At 42.7% G+C, this 9591-nt stretch overlaps 1 long non-coding RNA gene across 1 annotated transcript in view; it reads right to left on the bottom strand.

Annotated features, from left to right (window-relative positions):
* LOC144245699 (uncharacterized) overlaps window positions 1-9591 on the bottom strand; it is an 18102-nt gene that overhangs the window by 6414 nt on the left and 2097 nt on the right. The window lies entirely within an intron of this gene.

Genomic DNA, 9591 nt, shown 5'->3' with positions numbered 1-9591 from the left:
AGAGAGCAGTGAGAGATGTCATGGTTCCCAGCTCACTAATAGAGATATAAACACGGACAACATAGTTACCCCCTCCTGAAGCACAGAAGATTCCAGGAGGGTAATTACCATTAGGTATTAATCATATTAATGTACACATTTTGATTTTACTGCTATGTTCTCCCTCACATCTGCTCTGTTTATAAATCTGTCAACTAGGGGCACCTGGGTGGCTTAGTCAGTTAAGCGTCCGACTTTTGCTTAGGTCATGATCTCACGGTTCGTGGGTTCGAGCCCTGCGTCGGGCTCTGTGCTGACTGCCAGCTCAGAGCCTGGAGCCTGTTTCAGTCTGTGACTCTCTCTCTCTCTGACCCTCCCCTGCTCACGCTGTCTCTCTCTCTCTCCTAGAAATAAATAAAAAATAAAACATTAAAAAAAAATCTGTCAACTAAACTTTGCAGAGAATAACTGCTCAGCCTAAGACCGTCACCAGCCTGATCCCCCCGTCAGCAAGCTACCCTGAATAAAACTCTGTGTAAACTGTATGGAGTTGTCTGCTTTGTTTTTGGTCTCAAAGTGCCTTCTCAATTTGGAGGCTACTGTATGGTCCCTCTACTCTCTCTCTCACTTTCCCTTTCCCCAGCCTTCTGTCATCTACATGAACATTGTAGATCTCTTTGGGGAAGTATTGAAGCAACTATTACAGTTCCTTCTTGCCACAGAAGGAACATAGTTTTGTTTTTATTATTTTTTTAATGTTTATTTTTGAGACAGAAAAGGATAGAGAGAGAGAGAGAGAGAATGAGCTGTTAGCACAAAGCCTGACTCAGGGCTCAAATTCACAAACCGAGAGATCATGACCTGAGCCAAAATTGGACGTTTTAACCAACTGAGTCACCCGGGTGCTCCAGCCGGTGTTTAGTTCCTTCTCCCTGGCCACCTCTTGAGTCACTGGGTTCTACGTCTGAACACTGGTTTAGGAATGGAAACCAAGTAAGGAATTGTGAACTTTTATTGGGGTGACTGCCTTCCTCATTGTCCTTCTTATTAATCCTTATTCTTTTTAGTTTATACAGAGGAAACAGCACTTTGCTGGCTACCCATCTATTTCTGTTCAAAGTCTCTGAATAAGAACAGAAAGAAATTCTGTGCTGTTCAAAGTCTCTGACGCCTTCCACAGGTCGGGGCTGCTGGCTGGCACTCTGAATTTACAAACCTCTTTTGCTTTTGCAGTTCAGGGCCACCCAACCCAGGGTATATTGCCTCAGGGTCCTATCATCCCCGTTACTATCAATGAGTCAAGTCCTAGGACAGCCCTTCCTTCCATCAGGTATGTCCTATGGGGAAAGCCCCACAGAACTCCCAGTGATGTAAGTGTCCCCCTCATCACTGATAAATGGGATTGCGCTGGACTGTTGTCTGAGCCCAGTCCTCTGTTGGATCTTCTGCTGGCCTCACGTAATATATCTATTCTACCATGCATTCTTTTCTGGATCTTTGAATCCTTTCATCTACTGTATGCCTCAAAAATTTGGGCATCTCAATACACTCTTCATGGACCATCGCTTTCTGAGGCTTCTAGAAGCCACCTGACAACAATTTTGCACTACCCTTCGGACCTTGCCAGGATGTTAAATCTAGTATCCCAAGATGCTGCTTTTATGTCAATAATTCTCCCATGTTCTAATATTCCAATTTGCTCGATGGAAGAGTTTTCTCCGAATGGGAAGCTTGGAAATCAAAATAGATGGTTCATTTTAGAGAATTAGCAAGGAAAGGGGAAGAGGAAAAAAAAAAAAAGGAAAGAGGAAGAGAGGAGAGGAGTGGGGAGGTGATGGGAAAACGGGAGGGAAGGGTGTGAAATTATTCAGGTAGCCAGAGAGAGATTTTTTTTTTGTTTGCTTGTTCATTTATCACTGCTGTTTTACTAGAAGATCTGGGCAAATGTGAATGTTTCGAAGAAATAATCTGGGGACAGTGCAAAGCTGTGGTGACTGGGGCAAACCGTCAGCTGATTGGCCAATCAGAGGGGGAAGCACAAGGCAGCATGAGTCAGCTATGCTAAGTCATAGAAACTAAAATTACATAAACACAGAGGGTTGAATCAGCTGGAATGTCCAAAGTCCATGTCGAACAAATGTTCTCCAGGAGATATGGGAAGTCAAGAGAAGCGTTAGGCAGCCAGACAGGGGAGGGCAAAGGCATGGAACCAGCCGAGGGGATTTCCCTAATTTGACTGAGCTGGGAAAGGGTAGAGCTGTAGGTATTGGTAGAGGGGTTAGCTGGACAGTGAGAAGGCCCGTTTTCCTTCTCACTAGGACGAATTTGCAGACTTTGCTTTGGTGGTATTCAAATGAGGAACTTCAGGCTGCCCACCTTCACCTGGGAGCACTAGTCAGAAAGTGGAGGCAACAGGCAGGAATAATCTAAGGGTGGGGCTGACTTGGTGACGGCGGCCTGAGGTAGCAGGCCGACTCCCAGTGAATCTTGCCTCCTGATGTTTGCACCTGTATGTCATCCCCTCCCACACCAAATAGGAGTGAGCTGCCTGTATCAGCAGGATATTACAGATATGACCCTGTGAGTTCCGAGGGTGCATCATAAAAAAACATTGTGACTTCCTCCTTGCTCTCTCTTCCATCACTCCCTCTGGGGAAGCCAGTTGTGATGTTGTGCGGACAAATTGAGCAGCCCTGTGGAGAGATCCATGTGGCAGGTGACAAGGGCCTCCAGCCAACAACCAGCACTACCTTGCCAGTCATGTGGGTGGGTCACTTGGAATGGGACCCTTTAGCTCCAGTCAAGATGTCAGGTGACCAAAGTCCCAGCAGACGGTTTGACTTCAACCTCAGGAAAAACTCTGAGCTAGAACCACCCAGCTGAGCTGCTCAACAGAAACCATGTGAGATAAGAATATTGATTGTAGAGCCGCCTGGGTGGCTCAGTCAGTTAAGCATCTGAGTTCGGCTCCAGTCACGATCTCGAGATCCATGGGTTTGAGCCCTGAGTCGGGCTCTGTATCGAAGGCTAGCTCAGAGCCTGGAGCCTGCTTCAGATTCTGGGTCTCCCCTGCTCTCTGCCCCTCCCCCGCTCATGCTCTGTCTCTCTGTCTCTGTCTCTCTTAAAAATAAACATCAGAAAAAAATTTGGAAAAAAAAGAATATTGATTGTAAAGCTGTGAAGTTTGGGGATAAGTTGTTAGGCAGCAATGGATAATTAAGATATAATACCCAAATACACAAAATGACGAAAGTCTGAAACACAATGTAATGTGACTATTTAAGGAAACCGGGTAGGTAATCAAGTTCGGAGAAAGACTGAAAGAATGCATTATGTGAAGAGGGCAGATGAGAGGGACTGGGAAACACAGCAGGTTATCAGGTTTGTGTAAGGCTGGACAGAGAACAAGGAACTTGAGGTTTCTGAGACCTGTGTGCGCTAGGTCAAGGCAGGACTGGCCACGGCAGGCAGAGAGAAATCCAGCACCAGGCTGCATCTGGGTGGCCTCTCCTGGCTTGGGCTTGCTCCTCGACTACTATTTCTACCTGGGTTGCAACATGATTGGGGCTGTGCCGTGAACCCCAAGGCACTGGGTGACAAGACCATTAGGCTGTAAGCATTTACTATGTGTTATGTGCTTGAAATAACACGAAGGCTTATACAAATGTGGCATGTCCATACAATGGAATATTATTCACCCGTTAAAAGGAAAGAAGTACTAATACATATTATAACATGAAGAGCCTTGAAAACATGCTAAGTGAAAGGTGTGCCTGGCTGGTTCAGTCCATAGAGCATGCCACTCTTGATCTCAGGGTCCTGAGTTCGTGTCCCACATTGGGTGTAGAGTTTAATTTAAAAATAAAAATAAAAACAGATTTAAAAATATTAAACATGCTAAATGAAAGAAGCCAAACATAAAGAGTTACATACTGCATGATTCCATTCATGTGAAATGTTCAGAATCAGCAAATCCAACAGATAGAAAATAGATTAATGGTTGCCAGGGGTTAGGGGGAAAAGGGGAATGGGGAGTGACTGTTAATGGGTCCAGGTTTCTTTTTTGGGGTGATTAAAATGTTCTAAAATTAGATACTGGTGATGCATAATTTTGTGAATATATTTAAAAACCCACTAAATCATAAGGGCACCTGGGTGGCTCAGTCCGACTTCACCTCAGGTCATGATCTCATGGTTGACAGCTCAGAGCCAGGCACCTGTTTCAGATTCTGAGTCTCCCTGTCTCTCTGTCCCTCCCCCACTCATGCTCTGTCTCTCTCTCTCTCAAAAGTAAATTGAGGAGCCTGGGTGGCTNCCCTCTCTCTCTGACCCTCCCCTGCTCACGCTGTCTCTCTCTCTCTCCTAGAAATAAATAAAAAATAAAACCTTTAAAAAAAAATTAAAAAAAAAAAGAAATAAATAAAACATTAAAAAAAATTTTTTTTAAAACATTAAAAATGAAAAAAAACAAGTATTGACTCCCATGTTTCTAATTAATTTCAGTTAAAAATTTGGTCAAGTAGGGCACCTGAGTGGCTCACTTGGTTAAGCATCTGACTCTTGATTTCAGCTCAGGTCATGATCTCACAGTTGTAAGATCGAGCCCTGAGTCAGGCTCCTCGTTGGGCATGAAACCTGCTTAAGATTCTCTCTCCTCTCCCTCTCTCTGTCCCCCAAGTTGTGTATGTGGTGTGTGTGTGTGTGTGTGTGTGTGTGCACGCGCATGTGCTCTATCTCTCTCTCTTAAAAAAAAGAAAATTTGACCATACAGAAGAATTTGGGGATTTTCAAATAAATGTCTCCTTTAAAATTTAGATTATGGAAATTTTCTCTTTTTAAATTTTTATTTTTTAATGCATTGTTTATTTTTTAGTTTAAAGAGGGAGAGAGGGATAGAGTGTGAGCTAGGGAAACAGGCAGAGAGAGAGAGAGAGAGAGACTCTCAAGCAGGCTCCATGCTCAGCGCAGAGTGATTATGGAAATTTCCCATACAAAAATATAATGGTAAATACATGCTCATCACCTAACTACAATTATTACCTATAGATTTCCTATTATCTAGTTCTTCAATTTATTAGTAGTTCAGCCATGACTATATTACTTTTTCGTACTGGCTGAATCACTTTTTTTTTTCATTTTTTTAGAAGTAGGCTCTATGGGGGTGCCTGGGTGGCTCAGTCGGTTGAGAGTCTGACTTCGGCTCAGGTCATGATCTCAATTTGTGGGTTCAAGCCCCGCTTCGGGCTCTGTGCTGATAGCTAGCTCAGAGCCTGGAGGATGTCTTTGGATTCTGTGTCTCCCTCTCTTTCTGTCCCTCCCCTGCTTGCACTGTCTCTCTCTCTCTTTCAGAAGTAAATAAAACATAAAATTTTTAAAAATAACAAAATAAATAAATAAAAATAAAAGTAGGCTCTATGTCTAATGTGGAGTTTAATCTCATGATCCACAAATCAAGAGTCACACACAGAACCCACTGAACCATCCAGGTATCCCTAAATCATTTATAAAAAACCAAAATGTTAATAGGTGTGATTTCTGGGGTATGTATTTATAGTTTTTACACTTTCTTCATTTTAATTCTCAACATGTTCCAAAATTTCCATGGTGAGTATGGATTATTTTTGTAATAAGAAAAAATAAGTTATTTTCAAATAATTGAAGAACATATTTCTTTAAGGAGTATATATTCAAATGCATAATACTAGAGACATGTTGCTCTTGCTTAGAACAGTCAGAAAAGGGTCCTTTCCCCGTAATCCCACGTAATTTAGTGCAAGGAGTGGAATAAAATTTGAGGTTTTTTTAAGATTTTATTTTTAAGTAATCTCTACACTCAACGTGGGGGTCAAACTCGCAACCCTGAGATTAAGAATCACATGCTCTACTGACTGAGCCAGCCAGGTGCTCCTAGAATTTGGGTGGGGTTTTTTTTTTTTTTTTTGGTGTATGTATGTGTAAAATTTGGTTTTTAAAGCATTCTTTTTAAAAAACTTTTCTTTAATGCTTATTTATTTTTGAAAGAGAGAGACAGACTGAGAGCCGAAGGGGGTGGAGAGAGAGGGAGATACAGAATCTGAAACAGGCTCCACGCTCTGAGCTGTCAGCACAGATGTGGGGCTCAAATCCATGGACTGCAAGATCATGACCTGAGCTGAGGTTGGACGGTTAAGCAATTGAGCCACCCAGGTGCCCCAACATTCTTTTTGATGGTAAGTTAGATATTTGTGAAACTAGTGAAACTAGTGAACACAAAGAACAACTAAAGTAATAGCATTCAGTTGAACTGATGAATAGTCTCTGTGGTTCTGTAACAGAAATGGTAAAGGTTCTTCTTTTTTATCATTACACTTTTAATAATTATCTCTCCAACTTTTTCTGTGGAAATTGTTCATATTTACAAAATGTTATAATATTAGTACAATGAACTTTAATATATTATTCACCTAGATGCACTAATTATTGATGCCTAAGAGTTCTTCTTTTCATGAGACTTTTTCCTTAAGGAAGATCCACCCTAGCAAGCAATGCCAGAATTTACTGCCTTTCACATTCCCTCAGCAACTTAGGGCCCTGGTGGATGACAGGTGAGTGCCAGGTGGTTTTCCAGCACCAGAAATCAGTAGCATTAAGCTAAATTGGAGTAATAGAGACTATGGAACATCACTCTGAACTAAGATCTGGATTACTTACAAAAATTTTTTTTAATTTTTTTATTTATTTCTGAGAGATAGAAACAGTGTGAGCAGGGGAGGGTCAGAGGGAGAGGGAGACACAGAATCCGAAACAGGCTCCAGCCTCTGAGCTAGCTGTCAGCACAGAGCCTGATGCGGGGCTCGAACCCACCAATCATGAGATTGGGATGCTTAACCGATGGAGCCACCCAGGTGCCCCACTTAAAAAAATTTTTAATGTTTTATTTATTTTTGAGAGAGAGTGAGAGACATAGTATATGTGGGGGAGGGACAGATAGCGAGAGAGACATAGAATCTGAAGCAGGCTCTAGGCTCTGAGCTGTCAGCACAGAGCTGGACATGGGGCTCGAACCGATGAACTGTGAGGTCATGACCTGAGCCAAAGTCGGACGTTTAGCCAGCTGAGCCATCCAGGCACACCAGTTCTGAATTCCTTTAAAAAACAGACCAAAAACAAAAACAAAAAACAATCCACATATCTAGCAAGATGCAATTTACAGATCATAAAATTCACCTGTTTCAAGTGTACAATTCAGTAATTTTTAGTAAATTCGCATAGTCATACAACCGTCATCACAGTCTGGATTATTTTTTCTAATCTGTCAGAAACTGCTGTTCTAATGAAACTACGACAAAGTTGCCAGTTCCAACCTTGCCTCTTACACATGCAACTAGCTTTTGTGTGTCTGTGTTGTGATATGTTTCACAACACCCTGGATTTAGCTGTAGTTGGGAATAATAGCTTGTTCTCAAGTACACCCAGTACAGTATGTTCTACCCTTCATAATTATAACTACAGCTCTAACAGCCGCTATGGGGATTTAGATGCTTAAAGAAGTATCTCAAACTGCTGGAAATCAGAGATGATTTCAATATATTTTGCAAGACCTGCAGGATTGTTTATACCTTTATTGGCAATACTACCCTTAGATCCTCCTGAGGGATGCCCTGCTCTGGACTCTGGGCTCTGACTGCAACAGGTATGAAGAGGCCATGGAGCCAAAGTGTTGTTGTTGTTGTTGTTTTAACTTTATGTATTTATTCTGAGAGAGAAACAGAGCATGTGAGTGGGGAAGGGGCGGAGAGAGAGGGAGACAGAATCCTAAGCAGGCTCCACACCATCAGCAAAGAGCCTGATGCAGGGCTCCAAACCACGAACAGTGAGATCATATCCTGAGTCAAAGTCAAGAGTCAGATGCTTAACTGACTGAGCCACCCAGATGCTCTGGAGCCCTCTTCAGATTTCTTGCAACCATCCTCACTGTGCTGAGGTGCCCAGGACTCTGAATTCCCCGCCCATACCACCCCAAGCTTGGTTCCATACCTGATGAGGTCTCTTCCCTGAGCCAGTCCTGCCTTTAGGTCTGCCAGGGGGTGATAGCAGTCAGGAGGGTGGGTGACTACTGTTTGCATTTGTGGGCTGGGTGTCCACACACATGCACAAAGCCCCTCAGCGTAGGATGGAGCCTGGGTTCAGAGAAGGGCATGGGCTGACACCCAGGGCTGGCTCTCTGCACACTGCCCCTTCCAGGAACAGAATTCTAGAAAGTCTGAGAATTCTAAATTGGAATCTGACTTCCTTCATGATGGTATATTTGTCAAGATAGGAGGATAAAATATTTAACGGAAGTTTGCTAAATTGATTTACATTTTTTCAGTATTTAGAAATATGGTGTGTGAAGCTCTATTTGCACAATTTCATTTACATGAAATGTCCAGAATAGGCTAATCCATAGAGACAGAAAATAGAATAGGGGTGCCTGGGTGGCTCAGTTGCTTGAGCGTCCGATTTCAGCTCAGGTCATGACCTCGCTGTTCAGGAGTTTGAGCCCCACGTCTGCTGTCAGCACAGAGCCTGATTCAGATTCTCTGTCCCCACCTCTCTCTGCCTCCCCCTCTTATTTAATGTTTTAAATAAACATTAAAACGAAAGAAAATATATTAATGGTTGGCAGAGGCTAAGGTAAGGAGGGGAATGATGAATGACTGCTATTGGATGTGGGGTTTCTTTTGGGGATGATGAAAGTGTTCTGGAATCTGATACCGGTAATAGAGGCACAGCTCTGTGAATATAGGTTTCCCCTGAAAGTACAGTGTTCCTATAAAACTTTTCCAAAGCTAAAATGTCTTAAAGCAAAGAAGCAATTACTATTAATTTATTATTTTTAAAAAAGTTTTTTTTTAAGAGTAATCTCTACACCCCACAGGGGCTTGAACTCACGACCCTGAGATCAAGAGTCCCATGCATGATCTTCTGACTGAGCCAGCCAGGTGCCCCCTACTGTTAATTTCTACGGGGAAACTTTGGAGCCCTCCCAGATCCAAACAAACCCCGCTTTGGCTTTTCTGGTCCCGTAGGGCACATCTTGCTAACAGATGCACAAAATAAATTGAGATACAGCACAGACGATCACAGACACAATTCGAAGCTTGGGTGGCTTGATGCTGAGCTGCTGAGTGTGGTTCCCGGTAAAGGAGCTTGGCAGTGCCAGTTTCGCTGCGCCGGTGCGTGCCGCCCTTCTTGTCGCGGAACAAATGTGGCACGTATTCTGGTTTTTCTTTATAAAAGTGAAAATCCTCTTCAGATTTCTTTTGGTTAGCAAAAACAGGTACCAACGTAGGGTTTTCATAAAAGTGAAGTAGGCAAAACATGGATTTTAAAAAAGCAGGGGATACTTGTACTAAAAGTCAGTGAACTGTATGCTTTAAAAGGATGAGTTTAGGAGCGCCTGGGTGGCTCAGTTGGGTTGAGCATCCAACTCTTGATTTCAGCTCAGGTCATGGGTCATGGGATCGAACCTCATGTTGGGTCCCATGCTGAAAGTGGAGCTTGCTTAAAATTCTCCCTCCCCTACTTGTTCTAAAATATAAATAAATAAAAATAAATTAAATAAATAAAAGGATGAGTTTAATATTTGGA

The sequence above is a fragment of the Crocuta crocuta genome, unplaced genomic scaffold, assembly GCF_008692635.1.
Source record: "Crocuta crocuta isolate KB4526 unplaced genomic scaffold, BGI_CrCroc_1.0 scaffold228, whole genome shotgun sequence".
Lineage (NCBI taxonomy): Eukaryota > Metazoa > Chordata > Mammalia > Carnivora > Hyaenidae > Crocuta > Crocuta crocuta.
The sequence above is the reverse complement of the archived record's forward strand: the minus strand, read 5'-3'. Positions and strand labels throughout refer to the sequence as shown.